We start from the raw sequence: 20320 nt of genomic DNA, 5'->3' as shown, positions 1-20320 counted from the left end.
AGTGATCTCTATTCACAGCTAGGAGTGTTATATCTTTCTTACAAAGCTTATTCCTTTTTCAGATGCACTTTAATTTTTTTTAGCCTAATACATTCATCAGAAATGAGCCAGTTATTGACTGTTGCCAGTATTAAGAGGGCTTCCCAGGTAGCACTAGTGGAAAAGAACCTGTCTGTGATGCAGGAGACATAAAGAGACGCAGCTTCGATCCCTGGGTCAGTAAGATCCCCCTGGAGAAGGAAATGGCAACCCAGTCCAGTATTCTGGCCTAGGGAATCCCTTGGACAGAGGGGCCTGGTGGGCTACAGTCCATAGAGCTGTAAAGAGTCAGACACTGAAGCATGCATGTATTATTAAGAGATCTTTAAAAGGATCCCCATATTCTAGCCTTCCTTCTTCCTGCTCTGCTGTTGACACCCACTTCAGTGCAGTGGTTAATAGTTGTTTCACGTATCCTAATGTCATCTGACAAAGCATCATTCCAGTCCAGTGAAGTTCTCTTAAGCAAGTGCTATTTTACTGGAAGGAGACGGGTTGCATTCCAGTAGCTAATTGTTACTTTGGTCTTGTTATTTAACAACAGGTATGCGATATAGATAGTAATCATACCTGGGTATGCCTTCTTGCATTTTTGTTAAAGTTTAGAAATGCTCTTTCATACCATAGTGGTGATACTGATTTGTATTTGAAAAATTTTAACCTTATTTTTCTAAGCAAAGGTAAGTACTGTGCACAGGTTTTGAGTTAGACATTTGCATTTTGTCAGCTATTATCATTAAGAAATCAATTTTTTAAAAGCCCTGTTTTTATTTTTAAAGAAGTTTAAATATGGCAAAGTAGTAAAGAATGCTGTGGCTTATTGGAGTTACAATTAAAGCTAAATTTCATTATTATTTTCCTCATGAGACTTGAATTCACTAGAAAATGTCAATGAACAGCAATTTAGAAGATAAATTGGCCAGATGCCTGAAATAGAGAAGTTCTACCAACATAAACAAGCAGTGAAGTGAATTTTTAAAAGATAGATGTTAAGCATAGTGTTAGATTGAGAAAAGTGTTCTAATAGTATAAAATTAGAGTAGAGGAAAATAATTTGCCGGGTGAAAAGTTAGAAGTAAATGAAATTAATCTATCACGTGAGATGCATTTTGCCTTGTGTTTATCGACTAGTAGAGGGTGTTTTGGGCTTCTCTGGTGGCTCGGTGTATAGAACCCGCCTGCCAATGCAGGGGATGCAGGTTTGATCCCTGCGCAGGAAGATCCCCTGGAGAAAGACATGGCAACCCACTCCAGTATCCTTGCCTGGAGAATGCTATGGACAGAGGAGCCTGGTGGGCTACAGTCCATGGAGTCGCAAAAGAGTTGGACACACCTTAGTGACTAAACGCCACCACCACCTAAGCTACAGGTGTTGAGGAAGAGTTCCCTTTGGTAGCCTGTGTCAGGGACAGAACAGGCAGAAAGCAATCTTCTTGATCTGTTGTTAATGGAAATTCAAGGTGAAGAAGCACATGGAATTGTAGGGGGGACGGAGAGAGAGAGAAAAATGAATGAATAAGTTCATAAATGTATTGTGTTATTCAGTTGCCAAGTCATGTCTGACTTTTTTCGACCCTGTGGATTGGAGCATGCCAGGCTTCCTTGTCCCTCACCATCTCCCAGAGTTTGTCCAAGTTCATGTCCATTTAATTGGTGATGCCAGCCAGCCAGCTCATCCGCTCTCGCCCTCTTCTCCTTCTGCCTTCATATCATAAATGTGTACATATACTTATATGACTGGCTGTCAGAGAATTCTGTCTCTGGGTACTGGGCTACAGATAATGGCCAGTTGTCAGTCCTTGGGGTTGGAACTGGTAATCGAAAGTAGGCATCCCAGGCCTAGGAAGAGACCAGACAGGGGCCAGACTGGGAATCTCCAGAAGTGTCAGGTCAGAGGCCTAGTTACAGTAAGTAAGGGATAAACAGGCCTGAAACAGCAGAGAGGGCCAGAGTAGAACACAGTGGGAACCAGAAGCAGCTCGGAACCCCAGTCATCTCGTCCGGGGTATAAAGGCGGGGTGAGTTAATGTTAATAGTGACTCCATCCAGAATTGAGGATTAGGGCTGAAACTTAAAGCATCTCCTGTCAGAAGTCTGTATTGGTGATCTAGGATTTAAGTGACAGGAGAAGCAGAAACAGGCTCGGCTTGACTTTTTTTTTTTTTTTTTTTAAATATTCTGTTTTATATACCATCTTTTAAGGACAGAATTCATTTCCATTGTTAATCAGTAATCATTCACTTTGCTTTGCTGGCACTCGCGTGGGATCACGAGATGCAGAGAACTGCTGACACTTGAGAGCAATGTCTTAACAGGGAACTGGTGCTAAAACGAACAGACTGAAGCTTTGGGGTAAATGTACTTTCTTGCAACATAGGAGGATATGAAAAAGCGTGTTAGGCATGAGAGTTCTAATGTCACAGTTCTGAAGGCAAAAGTACACTCTGTTTAGTTTTTGAGCAGGGTAAGAGGAAGCAAGGAAAATGTACAGTTAGGGTCATTAGATGTTAAAATGAGAACCTTCCATACCTTTTTACTTGCTAGAAGAAGTCGTAGTAGCGTTTTGGGGGTTTCAATCAGCTGATACCACCTTAAGGGGGACTAAAAGGTACTTTTGGAACCATACTGGAAGTTGAATAATGAATTGAATGAATGGGACTTGAGCAGAAGAAACCAGAGCAGCTCTTGGGAGCCTAGCAACAGCAGCAGTTTTTATACCTTCTTTCCAGACCCCTGCCAAGGGGAAGTCAAAAGGCGGGCAGCCCTCCTAGCTGGTGTCTAGAAGGTCACCCGTTAGTAGCTTAACTACCCCTTTCCCTTCTCTGGTCTTTCCCCTCCCTTCCCTCCCCGCTTGTATAAATGTCAAGATAACCCTATTTATCCCATCCACAGAGGCAACTTCTCTAAATGAGAGAAAGTCTAAATGCACGCCAGAGACAGTGCCATAGGGCTGCCGATTCTGGGTGATGTCATGCTGCCCTGGTTCCATGGTGATTCTTTCTTGATATTTTACAACTTGAATTCCTGTGAACTTGCTCTGTGCATGTTTGGGGGAAAGGACACAAAAAGAAAATACATTTAAAGGGTAGGATGGCGGGTACTTACCAAACACCAGGGATTAGGAAGTTAATAAAGTGATAGTGGCTAGAGTCCTTAATATTGCATCAGTGCAGACCCCCTAACCTGTTTCACTTCCAATTTCATGCCTTGTGCGAGCATCTCAGCTTATCAGCGTTCTGTTCCTCACACACTGACCCAGCCCCTAATTCCTGAAAGGCTCTGAGCTCCTGGTGGTTCTGACTGGATGGGATTGTGATAGCTTCCACTAACCTTAACACCACACAGCACTTCCAGAACACGCTGCAGTGGATTCCCCTGAGTGCTCCTCATGGTCTTTCCAGCCCCCACAGGTGGAGTAGCAGCCACTCTTCCCCTTGTTAGTCATGAAGTGTCCTTCTTTTTTATCTAATTTTAAAAATCTTTTGGCCACACCATGCGGCATGCAGGATCTTAGTTTCCTAATCAGGGGTTGAACCCATGCCCCCTTTGTCGGGAGTGCTGATGGACTATCATTCTTATCCCATCCTGTAGCCTTCATTTTTGCTGGTTTTTTTTTTTTTTTGCTGTCATGAGGAAATCACCCTGAACTTGATAAGTTCAGCTTGCAGTAAAGTTTGTGTTTTTCTTTTTTTTGGTCTCCTGGTAGAAGTATTTCTTGGTTATTAAAACTTCTAGGTCAGGATACAGGATGCTTGGGGCTGGTGCACGAGGATGATCCAGAGAGATGATATGGGGTGGGAGGTGGGAGGGGGGTTCAGGATTGGGAACTCATGTACACCCGTGGCGGATTCATGTCAATGTATGGCAAAACCAATACAGTATTGTAAAGTAAAATAAAGTAAAAGTAAACATTAAAAAAAGCTTCTAGGTCAGCAGACTTAGAAAGAATTTTTGTTCATAAGACAAAAAGCAAAACTTTGCAAGAAGAAAAGATACCACTCCACTATTACTGTTTGGTTGCTACCTCCAGGATATTTTGGAGGTGAGAGATGGCATATATTGGTTGGTGGTTCATAGCCTACTTTATATCCTGCAGGACGGCACCCCAGATTCAGAATCTTTTAGCTCTGGCAGCTATTACATAAGACTTCCAGGTGTAAGCATCGCTTCCTACTGTGGGGACAGCTGTGTCTGAATAAATACCTACTTGATAAGACTTACAGGCCCTGTGTGTCCACCCATTGCCATTTGAAATGAACTCCTGGATCAGAGGCCATGTGGTTTATTTTATTTAGATAGTCCTTTTTGCTTCTGAGGTGGCACAGTGATAAAGAATCTGACTGCAGTGCAGGAGACACATAGATGCAGGTTCTGTTCCTGGGTGGGGAAGGTTCCCCTGGAGGAGGAAATGGCAACCCACTCCAGTATTGCCTGGAAAATTTAGCTGTGCTGGCTCTTGGTTGCTGCATGAGCCTTTTTCTAGTTGCCGTGAGTGGGGGCTACTCTTCTCGCGGTGTGCTGACTTCTCATCATGGTAGATTCTCTTGTTGCAACTCCAGGGCTTTAGAGCACAGGCTCAGTTGTTGTGGCGTTTTGTTGATCTCTGGCATGTGGGATCTTCTAGGACCAGGGATTGAACCTGTGTCGTCTGCATTGACGGGCGGATTCTTTACCACTGAGCCCCAGCCAGGAGATTTATAGGATGCAGTTGGTTATTCCTACGTAGTGGTGCTGGCAGAGGCAGATTCAGAACTGCTGTCTCTTCCAGCGAGGGTCAGCCATCACTGTGTCTGTAATCCAAGGAGCCGGGTGCCTGTGGAGAGGTGGTGCCTGTGGGGGACTCACGCCAGTGGCTTCTCGACAGTAGAGCAGTGAGGTCCGTCTTAGTGAGTCAGCATCGTGGTCCCTTGCGTAACTGCTTCTCCTGCCACCTGGTTGTGATTATTTTCATGAAATCTCTGAGCATGGACTAGGCTGGCTGGAGAGGGAGTGTGACCTGATCTGTGATGAGGGTCATCTTACCCACCCAATTATTAATAGGCTTTACATTTTTGTTTGCATTGGCACTGGCAGAATTCTGGTGAGGGACGTTTTTAGACTGTGGCCCTGTTGTGAGAGGTTCATTCAAATAGTCATTCCCTTCATGACTCTCCCTCTTAGTTTTTTCTCTGATGTTTTTCTTCAAGGCCGTTGATCATGGCATAGAAAAGGGAAGGATTGCAGGCTCTCTAGTCACTCTAAAAAGTGTCTGCTACAGAAATAATATATTCTATGAGTTCTCAAAATTTAAGCAAGATTTCAAGTCACATCCAATGGCTGTATTAAATTTTAGCCTATTTTTGTTTTACTTGACTGAGATCTTTTTCCCTTTTGATTTCTTGTTTTATAGTCCTTCGATCATAAAGGCCTCATTTAGAAACTTTGAAATTTTGGTTTATAGAATTCCAAAATGCCATATAGCCTGTATTTGTGATGAAGTGTGTGTGTGTGTGTATTTACATGTACTCATTTGAGGAAGAGAAAATGTCTAAAAAACATGTATATTCTAATATCCTAGTAGCGTGCATGTTTAGTCATGACTCTTTGCGACCCCATGGACTCTAGCCCACCAGGTTCCTCTGTTGCTAGGGTTTTCCAGACAAGAGTACAGGAGTGAGTTGCCATTTCTGACCCCAGAGATCTTCCCGACCCAGAGATCAAACCCCCGTTTCTTGTATCTCCTGTGTTGGCAGGTGGTGTCTTTACCACTAGCATGTCCTGGCCTGTTAATGATCAACTTTGGGGCCTGGATTAAGAGAAAAGAAGAGTGGAGAGCACAGCTAAATTTTCCAGGCAATACTGGAGTGGGTTGCCATTTCCTCCTCCAGGGGAACCTTCCCCACCCAGGAAGAGTGGAGAGCAATGTTATTGTTTTGCTTCAAAAAATATGTTCTACTTGACATTTTATATTCTAAAAAGTGTGTATTTTTATTAATATGAAAAATGCCAGCATATTATTATTTCTTATAATGATAGAAATAATTTGTGGATGATTAAGGGTTAATAAACAGTAATTACATATAAAGCTATTTGTGCTGCCAACAAAAGCATATACATGTCATTTTTAATTGAAGTATGAAAGTGAAAGTCGCTCAGTTGTGTCCAGCTCTCTATGACCCCTTGGACTATACAGTCCATGGACTTCTCAAGGCAAGAATACTGGAATGCTTAGCCATGCCCTCCTCCAGGGGATCTTTCCAACCCAGGGATCAGATTACCCAGATCTCCCGCCTTGCATGCAGATTATTTACCAGCTGAGCCATAAGGGAAGCCCAAGAATACTGGAGTGGGTAGCCTATCCTTTCTCCAGGGGATCTTCCCAACCCAGGGATCAAACTGGGGTCTTCTGCATTGCAGGCAGATTCTTTACCAACTGAGCTATCAGGGAAGCCAGTTGAATTTAAATCTTTTGTAGCTCAGTCGGTAAAAAAAATCCGCCTGCAATGCGGGAGACCCGGTTTCAATTCCTGAGTTTGGAAGATCCACTAGAGAAGGAAATGGCAACCCACTCCACTATTCTTGCCTGGAGAATCGCATGGACAGAGGAGCCTGGGAAGCTACAGTCCATGGGGTTGCAAGAGTCAGACACGACTTAGTGACTAAACCACCACTGTAGTTGATTTACAATGCTATGTTAGTTTCAGGTATACAGCAGAATGATTCAGTTATATGTGTGTTCATATATATTTCAGGTTGTTTTCCATTATAGGTTATTATAAGATATTGAGTATAGTTCTCTGTCCTATACAGTAAATCACTGTTGCTTATTTTTTAAGTACATGTAATGTTTAAAAAAATCTTCAGTGTATGTATTTGACACTCAGGTTTTTATTGAAAGTCATTGCAGGAATTAGTTTTTTAATGTAATTATACTAAAGTTGAATCTCTTTGCTTATCTCATCAACATAAAGTTTCCATTTACAGCTATAATTGACAACAAGTACAATGTATCCTAATCTGAAATGTCTAGAATTCAGAGGTTGATTTGCAGTGAGGAATTGCAGGAGAGAGTCTTTATATATATTATTTCCCTTTGCTAATTTTAGGTTTCATGCCTGAGCATCTGATAGGACCCTGATGCTATGACGGGCTCTTAAACAGGAGTGTATGGGTGTATTTTCCAATTTTTAGTATTTGCAGACCATGTACATCATCTTTAAATTACTAGCTGCTGCTGATTTTGTCATCCTTCAAAGGGCCCTTCAGTATCTATCTCCCTCTCTGTGGAGCCTGGTGGGCTACAGTCCATGGGGTTGCAAAGAGCTGCACACAACTGAGCAACTAATACACATTCCTTAAGTATATACTAAAAGTGAAGAAATTGTAAGTATACGGCTCAATGAATTTTCTGTAAATGAACATGCTGCTGCTGCTGCTGCTAAGTTGCTTCAGTCGTGTCTGACTCTGTGCGATCCCATAGATGGCAGCCCACCGGGCTCCCCTGTCCCTGGGATTCTCCAGGCAAGAACACTGGAGTGGGTTGCCATTTCCTTCTCCAATGCATGAAAATGAAAAGTGAAAGTGAAGTCACTCAGTCATGTCCGACTCTTTGCAACCCCATGGACTGCAGCCCACCAGGCTCCTCCGTCCATGGGATTTTCCAGGCAAAAGTACTGGAGTGGGTTGCCATTGCCTTCTCCCTAAATGAACATGCTGAACCGTTAAAAAAATAAAATGGAAAGTCTAGTCAAAGGCAGGGAAAAGTACTTGCCAAACATGTATCCAGCAAAACATTTGAACCAGAGTATCTGAAGAACTCTCATAACTTAATAAGACAAAGAACCCTATCAAAAAATGGAGAAGAATTTGCACTGACATTTCACCGTGGACATATGAATGGTCAGTACATTACACATAGAAAGATACAAGTACATAGAAGATGCTCAGTCAGCATCACTAATCATCAAGGAAACGTGGATTAAAACCATACAGTGAGACTATTAATACCATACACTCACTAGAATGGCTAAGAATCGAGTTTCACAATGTTAGCATTAATGAAGGTGTGGAGTTTCCTCTCATACTTCGCTGATAAAATGGTAGTGCCACTTAAGCAAATAGTTGGTTAATTTCTATACAGTTTAACTTATTCTTTATGAGCTGTAAATTCCGTTTCTAGGTATATATTTGAGAGAAGTGAAATCATGGTCTTTGTTTGCTTTTCATGAATAATGACATTAATACCCTTTCATCTGCTTGTTTGCCATCTACATCTTTTTTTTTTGTTTTAGATGTATTGACATCTGTTGCTCTTATTAAAATTAGGCTACTTGTTTACCATTGAGTAATAAAGAGTTCTTTATATGTTTTGGAAATACTTGTCTTTTATCTGGTATTTGTTTCACAACCACCATCTCCCAGTTTGTGTCTTCATTTTTGAAACAGTGTCATTTGAAGCACAGAAGTTAATTTGATAAAATCCAGTTTCTCCAGTTAATTTCTTTCACAGTTTGTGCTTTATATCTTATTAGATTTTTTTTTGCCCAACCCAAAGTCACAATAGAAGTTTAAGGTTTTACATTTAGGTCTGTGATACATTTTGGGTTCAGGATTGGATGTGATGTGATACGGGTTGGTTGAGATTCTTTTGTTTTGGATTTTTGCATGTGGATGCCCGATTGTTCTAGCACTGTTTGGTGAAGGTTTTTCCTTTCACCATTCAGTCGCTTGAGATCCTTGTCAAAAATCAATTGATCATATATGTTTGCATCTGTTTCCGAAATCACTTCTTTTCCATTGATTTAGGTTTCTATTCTTTCACCAGTACCACACTGTCTTTATTACTGTGGGTTTATAATAAATCTTGTGATATCACATAATATGTAATATGAGTACTTCAGTTTTGCTTTGTTTTGAAATTGTTTTGGCTATTCTAGTTTCTTGGCTTTGCTATGTAAATTTTAGAATTCTGACGGTTACCCCCACTCCCCCAAAAAAGCTACCTGAGTTTTAATTGGCATTGCATTGAATCTATAGATACATTTTGGAAGAAAGTGTGAATCTAAGTAATCTTTTGACGTATTTACTCTCAGCTTGGGTGGAGGTAAGAGGGAGGGATTACACACAAATCTTGAACCCTTTCCTATAGCGTTTATTTTCTGTGGCTAAATAGGTAACCCTGGTTAATCTTTCAGTGTGTTATGGATTGAGTCAATGTTTTCAGGTTTTTGAAGCTAGGACCTGAGGAAGGAGGGACATACCCATACGGATTGAGAGAAGGCAAAAATGAATCCTGTGGGTATGGATTGAAATTGAAGGTATCAGTGCGAATGTATTATTTTTGAAACCAGTATGTGTATGTGTACATGGGTATGTGTGTATGAACAAATGTGTCTATATATATTTATATGCATGTATTTCATAGTAGTTCTGTCCAAGAAAAAGATAAAGAACAGTGGGCATAGCTAACTCCCCATTGTGGTCTCTGATATTAATCTTATTCCCAACACAAAGGAACTGGAGTTTCTCAGAGGAATGGCTTATTACAAGAGTATATACCAGATGAATCTGTATCTTTGTATTTTTTTTTTAAGCAAGAAAATAGGAAGATGTTTTCGAAAAAAAATAGGAGCATGTTACAAGCCTGTTGGAGGTCCTACTTTCTCAGTCATCAAATTAGTATAATAATGAACTGTGAATCATTAAAAATAGCAATTTGTTATCCATAATGTTAATAAACTGATAAATAAATGAATAAATAGAGAAGGGAGGTCTCTTGCTTATAGTAGAATTCTAAATCCTAGAGGGAGAAAAATCATCATTTTACAGCCTTATAGTAAATGACAGATAAGAATCATAACAAAATCTAGGGAGAAATATTGGTGAGAAGCAGATGTCTCCCCACACATTATATACAAGGTATAAAATAGGGGTAATATATATTGGTGAAATCCTGGTGAATCTAGATATGATGCCCCGAGGGATACAATGTCATCTATGTAGTATTCCAGCCAAGACTATGTAACATGAGTCTGGAGGAACCACTGGACAAACCCCACATGAAGAACATTCTGCTTAATAAAAAGGGGAGTAGTTTATATTCTTTAAACAAAAAAAATCATAAAAAATGAAGACTGAAATCATGGGCAGCTTAAGAAAGATAACCACTAACCGTAGAACCTGGCCCTGGACTAGATTATATACCAGATGCAGAGAAAAATACTATAAAATTATACCATTGGGTCAACTGAAATAAGTTGGAGTACTGATCTTAAATGCAGATATTGCAGCCATGAAATTAAAAGATGCTTTCTCCTTGAAAGAAAAGCTTTAACTAACCTAGACACCATATTAAAAGCAGAGACATTAATTTACCAACAAAGGTCCATATGGTCAAAGCTGTGGTTTTTCCAGTAGTCATGTGTGGATTTAAGAGTTGAACCATAAGGAAATTTGAGCACCAAAGAATTGATGCTTTTGAACTGTGGTGTTGGAGAAGGCTCTTGAGAGTCCCTTGGACTGTGAGGATGTCCAACCAGTCCATCCTAAAGGAAATCGATCCTGAATATTCACTGGAAGGACTGATGCTGTACCTGAAGTTCCAGTACTTTGGCCGCGTGATGCAAAGAGCTGACTCATTAGAAAAGACCCTGATGCTGGGAGACTGAAGGCAGGAGAAGGGGACGACAGAGGACAGAATGGTTGGATGGCATCACCAACTCGATGGACATGAGTTTGAGCAAGCTCTGGGAGACGGTAAAGGACAGGGAAGCCCTGCGTGCTGCAGTCCTTAGGGTCACAAAGAGTTGGACACGACTGAGCCACTGAACAACAGCAATGTTCAAATTACTGACGAGAACTGTACTTCGGTTATGACAGAATATCTCTGTTGTCAGGAAATGCACAGTGAAGCAAAGGAGCAAAGGGCCATGAAATACATAATTCATCCTCAGTTGCTTTAGGAGGGGGGAAAAACAGCTTGAGTCTGTCTATGTGAAGGGAAAGAAAGTGCAAGAAAAGAGGACAAATGATAAAACAAGGTAACATTAACAATTGGTGACTGAGTCTGAGTGTTTATTTTTGTATTCTTGTATTTGGAGCTTTTCTGTACATTTGAAATTATTTCCAAACAAAATATTTGAAGCACTTAAAAAATATCTGTACTGTATTTTTAGGCTTTTCTTATTTATAAAGGGCTCAGTTCTTTGTCTGGAACAAGTTTGGAATGAACATTTTTATAATATTTTCCTACATGTTGGTGTTGCGGCTCTGCACACTAACCATTGTTGAATATGGTAATAGATGGGAAATAAATCTCACCCTGTGGACAGCCAGGGGAGGGGAACCATTTACTGTGGTTGCTGTAGGTTTATGGAAGTGTTGGCTACATCTCCTGAAGTCTTTGAATTGTTATCTCTTACCTGTTGAAGAAATACTCCGATGATTCTTTTATTGACACATCAGGAATCTAGCTATTTTCCTCTGATTATTTAGATTATTTTCTTTTGTAAACCCAGAAAGATTGTCTTGTTTCACCCTAAGGGTGTTAACTATTCATTTCTTCATTCAAAAAATATTTATTGAATGCCTATGTGCTGGCCCCACCCCTTCCAAGCAATGAAGATGTAGCACTAAGAAAAACAAAGCTCTTGCCCTTGTGGATTTTCTGTTTTGCCAGGGAGGAAATACACAAGCAGGAATAGAAGTGAAATAAGTGAATGTTAGTGACGTTGGCGAGAAATAAATCAGGAAAGTGTATTAGGGATGCTGGGAGTGGAATTGTTACATAAGTAGAATGAATAGCAAAGAGTTCACATGGGAGACCCTCGAGCAAAGATCTGAGAATAGTGAGAATGTGAGGCGGGGTTGGGGGGGGGATACTCATCTCAAAGTAGTTTTGAGGCAGGACAGCAAGTGTGAAGCTCTGAGGCAGGAGGATGCCTACCTGTATAAGGAATAGCAAGGAGGAACTCAGTTACCTAAGTTCCTTTTTGCTATTTTAAAGATTTTGGTATTTATGAGATGAGAAGCCATTGGGAGATTTTGGGTACAGATGTTACATTAATTAATATGACTTTTGTAAGATTATCAGGATCACTCTGGCTGCTTTGATGAAAAAGGACTGAAATAGGTCAAGGGTAGTAGTTGGGAGGCCAGTTAATAAATTATGGGAAAAAAATCCCAGGGAGAGATGAGAAAGATGATAGTTACTATTATACCAAGTCTCCAGGTAGGTGCGGGGAAGGCAGTGACAAGCCACTCCAGTGTTCTTGCCTGGAGAATCCCAGGGACAGGAGAGCCTGGTGAGCTGCCGTCTATGGGGTCGCAGAGTCAGACGCGACTGAAGCGACTTAGGGGCAGCAGCAGCTAGGTAGGCGATATGAAGGGTAGTCAGATTCTGGATATATTTTGTAGATAGAGCCAGTAGTTTTTGCTGATTGGTTAGAAAGAAAGTGGGAATTGAGTGGTCATGGAGAAAAGGAGAAATTCAGCAAAGGAAGCTGATGAGTGGCCAATGAGATAGGATGAAACCAGCAATAACTAGGAGAAAAGCCAGGTAAAGAAAGTGTATCAGGGCTTGATGAATCATGCCTGTTGCTGCAGATAGGTTAAAAAAGAGGAGATCTGACTGGTTTTTTAATTTTACTAGATATATGTCAATAATGGGTGACTTTGGAATTTTCAGTGGTGTGTTGGAGAGCAGTTTGTACTAAAGAATACTGGAAGACAGAACAAGGACAACTGTTTTCTTAACTTTCACTGATAAGGGAATCAGACATTGGTCATAACTGAGAGTGTGGGTGGGGTCAGAAGTTTTGCCACTGATGTTTGATTTCTAATGATTAGAAATGGACACATATACTCCGGTGGTTTTGCTTTATTGGGTGGACAGAATTAGGAAATTGATGATGTAGGAAAGAGAAGTGGGACTTAACTAGAGCAATGTCCTTGACTAGTAGGGAGGGGCATAACAGCTAGTATTAAAGTGAAAGAGTTAGACTTCGAAGTGGTTTCAGAAAGTTTGGCTTCCCAGGTGGCTCAGTGGTAAAAGAATCCACCCGCCGATGCAGGAGATGCAGGTTCAATCCCTGGGTCAGGAAGATCCCCTGGAGAAGGAAATGGCAACCCACTCTAGTATTCTTGCCTGGAGAATCCCCTGGACAGAGTAGCCTGGCGGGTTACAGTCCATGGGGTCGCAGAGAGGTAGTTACACCTGAGCACACATGTGCACACACAGAATGTTTAGGCATAGTAGAAGAGTGCAGATTCAGATAAGTGGGTAAGTGTGATTCCAGAATTATTTTGGTTGCTTATGTCGGAGTCATGGAGAAGGAAATGGCAACCCACTCCAGTATTCTTGCCTGGAGAATCCCATGGACAGAGGAGCTTGGTGGGCTACAGTCCACGGGTTGCAAAGAGTCGGACACGACTGAGCGACTTCACTTTCATTATATAGGAATCAATGGCAGCACTGTAGAGTGATTCAAATTACGTGGCTTTTGATTGTCTTCCTGTATGATGCTGTCTGTCAGGTGATCGCCAAGAATCCTGAGAGGCCATAGGAGGGCTATAGCCCTGCTTGTTACAGTTTCCCCCCCCAGATATTTAGCTTTCTGTTACTCTTTTTGTTATTTAACACCTGGAAAGAGATTCCTAAAATATTGGAAGATATCTGGAAAAAATTATTTTCTTGCAGATCTTTAAGCCAAAGAGTATAATTGAAAGGTCCTTAGAATTTACTAATACCAGCACATTTTCATGTTATAATAAAACCAATTTAAAGACATAGTGAGGCCAAGGAGGTATAGCTAATTGTCTAGTCAAGGCTAGAATGCAGGTCTCTGGTGTTCGAGTTTATGTAATTTAGTTTTGAAATTCAGTTTTTATACTTATGTGCATATACATTCAGACTCAACCTTTTGACAATAAATTTACTGTAAATTGGAGGCAATCAAAGCATGCAATAAAAACACCTAAAATGTCAGAGTCAAATGAGAACTGTCTAAAATGTCACCTCAATTGTGATTTATATAAAATGGATACCTGAAATTATATTGGATATTGTAATTAGCATACGCTAAAATCATATCAAAGCATTTGCTCTTGACTGAATTTTTATCAAAAGGTTACAAAACAGAATTAATAGTATACCATTTAAAATTTCTGATACTTGAAGACATCTGTAGATTATGTTAAAATACAAACATGGGCTGAGCAAAACATTGGTATTCTAGCTCATTGTTTCTGGTTCTGTCCAGCTCCCTGCTATTTTTGCTTCTGTGTCTTTATCTCAATATTTGCCTGTATCCATTAATTCAAAACAGGTAAAATCAAATAATCAGCATACAAAACACATACATAATTTCTATGAAATAATAAGTAAAGGGCAAAAAGCTGAGGTGGAAATGGCTCATAGAAATGAATAGGCATTTCATAAAAGAGGAAATATGAGTTAGCCAGTAAACCTGAGGAAATGCTTGGTATCATTAATCAACAGGGAAATACAAAGACTACCGTTAGATGGTTTTATACCCCCAAGTTAAGAGGATGGCATTACTAAATGTTGAAGAGAACGTGTGGGTCAATATGGACTACCTAGTGCTGGTGATAACTACATCAGTCCTGGGTGTTCATTGGAAGGGCTGATGCTGAAGCTGACGCTCCAATCCTTTGGCCACCTCATGCGAAGAGCTGACTCACTGGAAGAGACCCTGATGCTGGGAAAGATTGAAGGCGGGAGGAGAAGGGGACAACAGAGGATGAGATGGTTGGATGGCATCACCGACTCGATGGACATGAGTTTGAGCAAGCTCCGGGTGTTGGTGATGGACAGGGAGGCCTGAAGCGCTGCAGTCCATGGGGTCGCAAAGAGTTGGACACGACCAAGCGACTGACCTGAACAGAACTGCGAGCTGGTGAGATTATATATTGCTAAACTCACTTTAGGGAAAAGAAAACTTGGTGACCTCATGAAAAATTCAAAATACATATATTCCTCAACTCCTATGCAAATCCTTAAGAGAAATTATGCCACATGTGGAACAAATGCATATGAGAACTTTCATAACAGTAATGTTCATAATGGCAAAACAAAAACGCAAAACCTTGGAAGAAGACAAAATGCTATTGGAAAGAGAATGGATAACTCAATTCACTTACACAGTGTGGAATTATTCTGCCTTGAGATGAAAGAACTACAACTATATGCAACATTATGAATTCAACTTGAAAACATAAAACCGAGTGAAAAAAATGAAACACGGGGTTGAAGGATATGTTCGTATGTGGTATGCTTTCTGAAACTCAAAAGAATGATATGAGCCTGATGCTGGAAAAGATTGAGGGCAGGAGGAGAAGAGGGTGGCAGATGATGAGATGGTTAGATAACATCACCGACTCAATGGATATGAGTTCGAGCAAACTCTGGGAGATGGTAAAGGACAGGGGAACCTGGTGTGGTGCAGTCCATGGGACTGCAAAGAGTCGGACCTGACTTAGAGACTGAAAAACAGCAACTACAAAGCACAGAATATAGGGTAGCAATTACAGAGCACTGAAGAGTTGAGAGATGTGGGTAGAGTGAAGAGCAAATCAGTGAAACATTACCAGTCACTTATATTTAGGTTCTTGAGTTGGATGGCAGGTACATGGATATTCATTCTATGCAGTTCAGTTCAGTTGCTCAGTCAGGTTCATTCTATTACTTGCTTTAAATTTAAAGCATGTTACAAACACCATGTTTTATGGAAGTCAGTAGTTAATGTATTTTTTAAAAAAGCAGTGAAGGCATATTCTGATGTTGGGATTTAGGAGACATGTCATCACTTCTGCCTACTTCCTCACTGTCACTTGAATTCCTAATGTTACTTACCATTTCACTGGAGGGATCTTATTTAAAAATCTTAAATCTCATTAAGCCTGTGTCTGCCATCTGACAAGCCACTCAGTAATAGCTTGGATGAATGACAGAATGAATGATTTGAGAAAATAATTCAGGATTTTTCTTAGAAACCACCAAAGAGGTAGATTAAAAAAAAAAATACTTTTTCATAAGAAGTGAGACAGCAAAGCTAGATTTCTGTTCCATAGGTTTTTGAATGATAATTAACTGTGTATTTGAGGGCAATATTACTGATATTTGAGCTGTTGTACTAATATGATCACAGAGATTAACAAACATGCCAGAACACATAGTTGATCAGAAAAGGAAAATGTCATTGAAGATGAAGCTATTCTTAGGCATAACTATTTTAAGAGTTAGAAGGCCCATACGATTAGTCCAAGCTTCTCATTTTTGAGTGAAGGAGCTTTGGAATTGAAGAAGTAATTGAGTAACAAAAGAACTTGTTGAGAGCAAAGTTAAGAAAGACCAGAATGATTCATGGTGCTGGTGTTTTCATATTGAAATACTGAATGGTAAATAAAAGAAACAGTTAAATATCCTGTAAGTGTGTGTGTGCATGTGTGTGTGTGTGTGTGGTGTGTGTGTGTGCATGCATAGTCACTCAGTAGTGTCCGACCCTTTGCGACCCCATGGACTGTACTCCTTGGGATTTCTCAGGCCAGAATATTCGAGTGGGTTGCCATTTCTTCCTCCAGGGGATCTTCCTGACTCAGGGATCAAACCCAGGGATTGAACCCATGTCTTCTGTGGCTCTTGCATTGCAGGCGGATTCTTCACCACTGAGCCTCATGAGAAGCCCTAAGTATCCTATAGAAGGCAAGCTAAATATCTTGAGGTTGGATTATATCTATTGGGTGAGGAAGCAGTGTTTTTTATTTGGATTTAGAACATATCAATTTAGCTGTATACCACATTTATCTTCAGATGCTTGACAAATACTCCTAGAGAAATAACATGATTTTTTTTTCTTTTTTGCTCATATTTAATTCTCCAAAAAGAGACATTGTGATCTATGATGTACAGATGAATACTGGACTAAAGTGTCAAGAATTAGGTTCTGAACTGAGCTCTACCACTAAGTAACTGTTGTCATTAATGCATTAAGTAACATTTCCAGATATCGGCTTCTTCACCAGTAAAATGAAGAAGCTGAACCAGATGGAGCTTTGAATGACTGTATTCTTCTTTGGATTTTGAAATATTTATTTGTTTGGCTGTGTTGTGTCTTCGTTGTGGCACGTGGGGTCTTTGTTGCAACAGGCTGGCCTAGTTGCCCCACAGCATGTAGGATCTTAGTTCCCCCACCAGGAATCAAACCACGTCTGCTGCATTGCAAGGCAGATTCTTAACCCCTGGACCACTAGGGAAGTTCCTCTTCTTTGGATTTTGAATACCAAATTTTATCTGTTTTTAAATGCTGTCATATCATTAAACTATTGGCAAGAAATAATGAGGTAAAAAGAAAATTAGTAGGAAATGAACTACTCATAATGCGAAAACATTCTGAAGATAAACTAGGTTTTCTCTTTTTTTCCTTTCATTGCAGGTATAATACTTCTCCACATCTGCTTCAGGAAGAAAGTGCCTGCCACTCCTGTTGTTTCTACGCAGGTTCATGCCAGCCCAGAACGCAAAATCAGGTCAGTTTTAGGATTGTTTTGTCTGTTGAACAAGAAGCCAGGAAGGGCTTTGCTGCATTGTTGTGTTGTAGCAAGACCACTCGGAGAAGGCAGTGGCACCCACTCCAGTACTCTTGCCTGGAAAATCCCATGGACGGAGGAGCCTGATAGGCTACAGTCCATGGGGTCACTACGAGTCAGACACGACTGAGCGACTTCACTTTCACTTTTCACTTTCGTGCATTGGAGAAGTGAAACTCACTCCAGTGTTCTTGCCTGAAGAATCCCAGGAATGGGGGAGCCTGGTGGGCTTCCGTCTATGGGGTTGCACAGAGTCGGACACGTTTGAAGTGAGTTAGCAGCAGCAGCAAGACCACTGAACTATGACTCTAAGGGGCTGGGTTTTAATCCATCTTTACCACTGATGATTAGGTGAATGAGGCAAGCCTCCTTTCCTGGATAACTTTGTTTTATGCACCAAAAAGAAAAAAAGAAAGGAAAAAAAGGAAAGAGAAAAAGAGAATATATTAGAATCAATTATATTTCAGTTTCAATCCTGGCTTTAAAGCATTATACTTTTATTGTAGACATCTACATAAAATAAAATTAAGCTTTGCAGCATCATTTCCTTTTTATCCTGGGAAAATCTAGTTGTAAGCACAGGCTTTGGAACTCTTCATTGTTTTGTAGCAACTCTGAGTGACTAGATTGAATAATGAGCTATATTGTGAGGCACTTGAATACTTTCACTACCTAGTTGCCAGAGTTTTAGTATTTTACTTTGCTCTGTTGTTACTGAAAAATTTTAATTTTTATCGTAGTTTGTAAACAGCATAAATTGATTTTCTCACAGTTCTGGAGGCTGGAAGGTCAGGATCAGGTAGTCAGCATGATTGGACGCTGGTACAGGCTCTCTTCCAGACGTGCAGGTGGTCTCTGTCTAGCTTCGTCCTCACAAGGCAGAGAGAAGGAGAACCAGTTGGAGAGCTTCCTTAACCTCTTCTTATCATTTTTGGTTTAGGGCCCCACTCTTATTATCTCATTTAACCTAAATGATCTACCAAAGACCCTGTCTCCAGGTTTGGTCGTGTTGGGAGTAAAGGCTTCAACATGTGAGTATTGGGGGGAACACGTTTCAGTCCATAGTAGCCACCTAGTAGTAAACTTGCTGGATTGTGTGAAATCTGCATCTTCACCTTCTCTAGATATTTCCAAATTGATATCTAAAATGGCTTTCATAATTTACATACCCACTAGCAAGTATGTAGGTTATGGGATATATATATATATTTTTTGATGGAATATTCTTTACTAGAACAACAGGGCATAGGGTCTTTCCAAATCACAGCTCCTTTTCCCTGTTCCACCAATATCTGGGAAGCCTTCCATACAGCTGTTTAAACCTTGGCTTCTTCCAGTCAGTTCTTGTGTTTGTAGCCATGGTGCTGTATTTTACATGGAAGGTTCCTAGTCCTTCAGTGATGTTCTTCAGCTGTAGAGAGGTTATCTTTTTGATCATGTGAGTTCTCTACTGATTGCACGTGACTCAGTTCAAGTAAAATGCAGAAAGGGGATGTTATCAGACTTGTGGATGTGTCCCAGGGCACACAGAAGGACCCAGGGACAGCTGGGCTGTGCAAAGAGAACCCAGGAAGCAAATGCAGTCAGGCGTCTCTCCAGCAGTATGCCTCTCTTGCACACCCATCTCACTCTGCTTTCGTTCGGCTTTCTTCACATTTGAACTCTCTCATGGAAGCACGGTCACCATACTGCCCACGATTTATATCTGTTTGCACTTGTATCTTGTAATTCAAACTCCCAGAAAAAGGCTTACTCTTAAGCACCTAATCCCAGATAGTCCAGAAAAGAAACTCTGATTCCCTGGAAAAGTTGGCACTGGCTGTTTTGCGATCTTTGTTTCTCTGAAAAGGAGCTGACATGTTCTTACTAAAATGTAGATGACTGATAATATGGTACAGTAGTGCTCCTTCCAGGTATATTTGTATTTTAATTGGATCAAATATTAAGCTAAAGCTGTATTTCCAAACTCTGCACAAGTGAAGTCTTGGGTTCCAGTATATAAAAATGATTAACCCAGATGCATGAAAAGCATTAGGAATTGAACGACAGTGCTTTAAGGTTCAGGGAGTAGAAAAGAAAAATGAGTAACTGTGTAGTTAGGGGAGGAGCGCAGATAGAGATTAATAGCCAAATATATATATATATTTCTAAGGTAGCAGTGTCACAAAGATTGAATATAGCAAGTGAAAGAAAAGCCTTTTCTATTTAACTTTTTGAGGAAAGATTTGAAGGTAGAAGAAAGGACCGTTTGGTTTAGGCTCACCTCAACTACTAACTCGGAGAAGGCAATGGCACCCCACTCCAGTACTCTTGCTTGGAAAATCCCATGGACAGAGGAGCCTGGTAGGCTGTAGTCCATGAGGTCTCTAAGAGTCAGACACGACTGAGTGACTTCCCTTTCACTTTTCACTTTCATGCATTGGAGAAGGAAATGGCAACCCACTCCAGTGTTCTTGCCTGGAGAATCCCAGGGACAGGGGAGCCTGGTGGGAGGCCGTCTATGGGGTCGCACAGAGTCGGACACGACTGAAGCGACTTAGCAGCAGCAGCAGCAGCAGCAACTACTAACTATGATTAGAGATAAGTCACTTATTCTCTGTGTGTGTGCTCGGTTGTGCCCAACTCTTTGTGACCCCATTGACTGTAGCCCACCAGGCTCCTCTGTCCATGGAATTTTCCAGGCAATGTTTTTATAGCA

The 20320-nt window shown here is 40.7% G+C and overlaps 1 protein-coding gene across 14 annotated transcripts in view; it reads left to right on the top strand.

Annotated features, from left to right (window-relative positions):
• WDFY3 (WD repeat and FYVE domain containing 3) overlaps nucleotides 1-20320 on the top strand; it is a 281120-nt gene that overhangs the window by 12849 nt on the left and 247951 nt on the right. For all 14 annotated transcript variants that reach the window (XM_069594602.1, XM_069594596.1, XM_069594599.1 and 11 more), the window contains exon 2: nucleotides 17469-17562. The gene's annotated coding sequence lies outside the window, so the exon portion shown is untranslated. The remainder of the gene's footprint in view (nucleotides 1-17468; nucleotides 17563-20320) is intronic.

Source organism: Ovis canadensis, chromosome 6 (genome assembly GCF_042477335.2).
Source record: "Ovis canadensis isolate MfBH-ARS-UI-01 breed Bighorn chromosome 6, ARS-UI_OviCan_v2, whole genome shotgun sequence".
Taxonomy (NCBI): Eukaryota; Metazoa; Chordata; class Mammalia; order Artiodactyla; family Bovidae; genus Ovis; species Ovis canadensis.
This window is presented reverse-complemented; position numbering and strand designations above follow the sequence as displayed.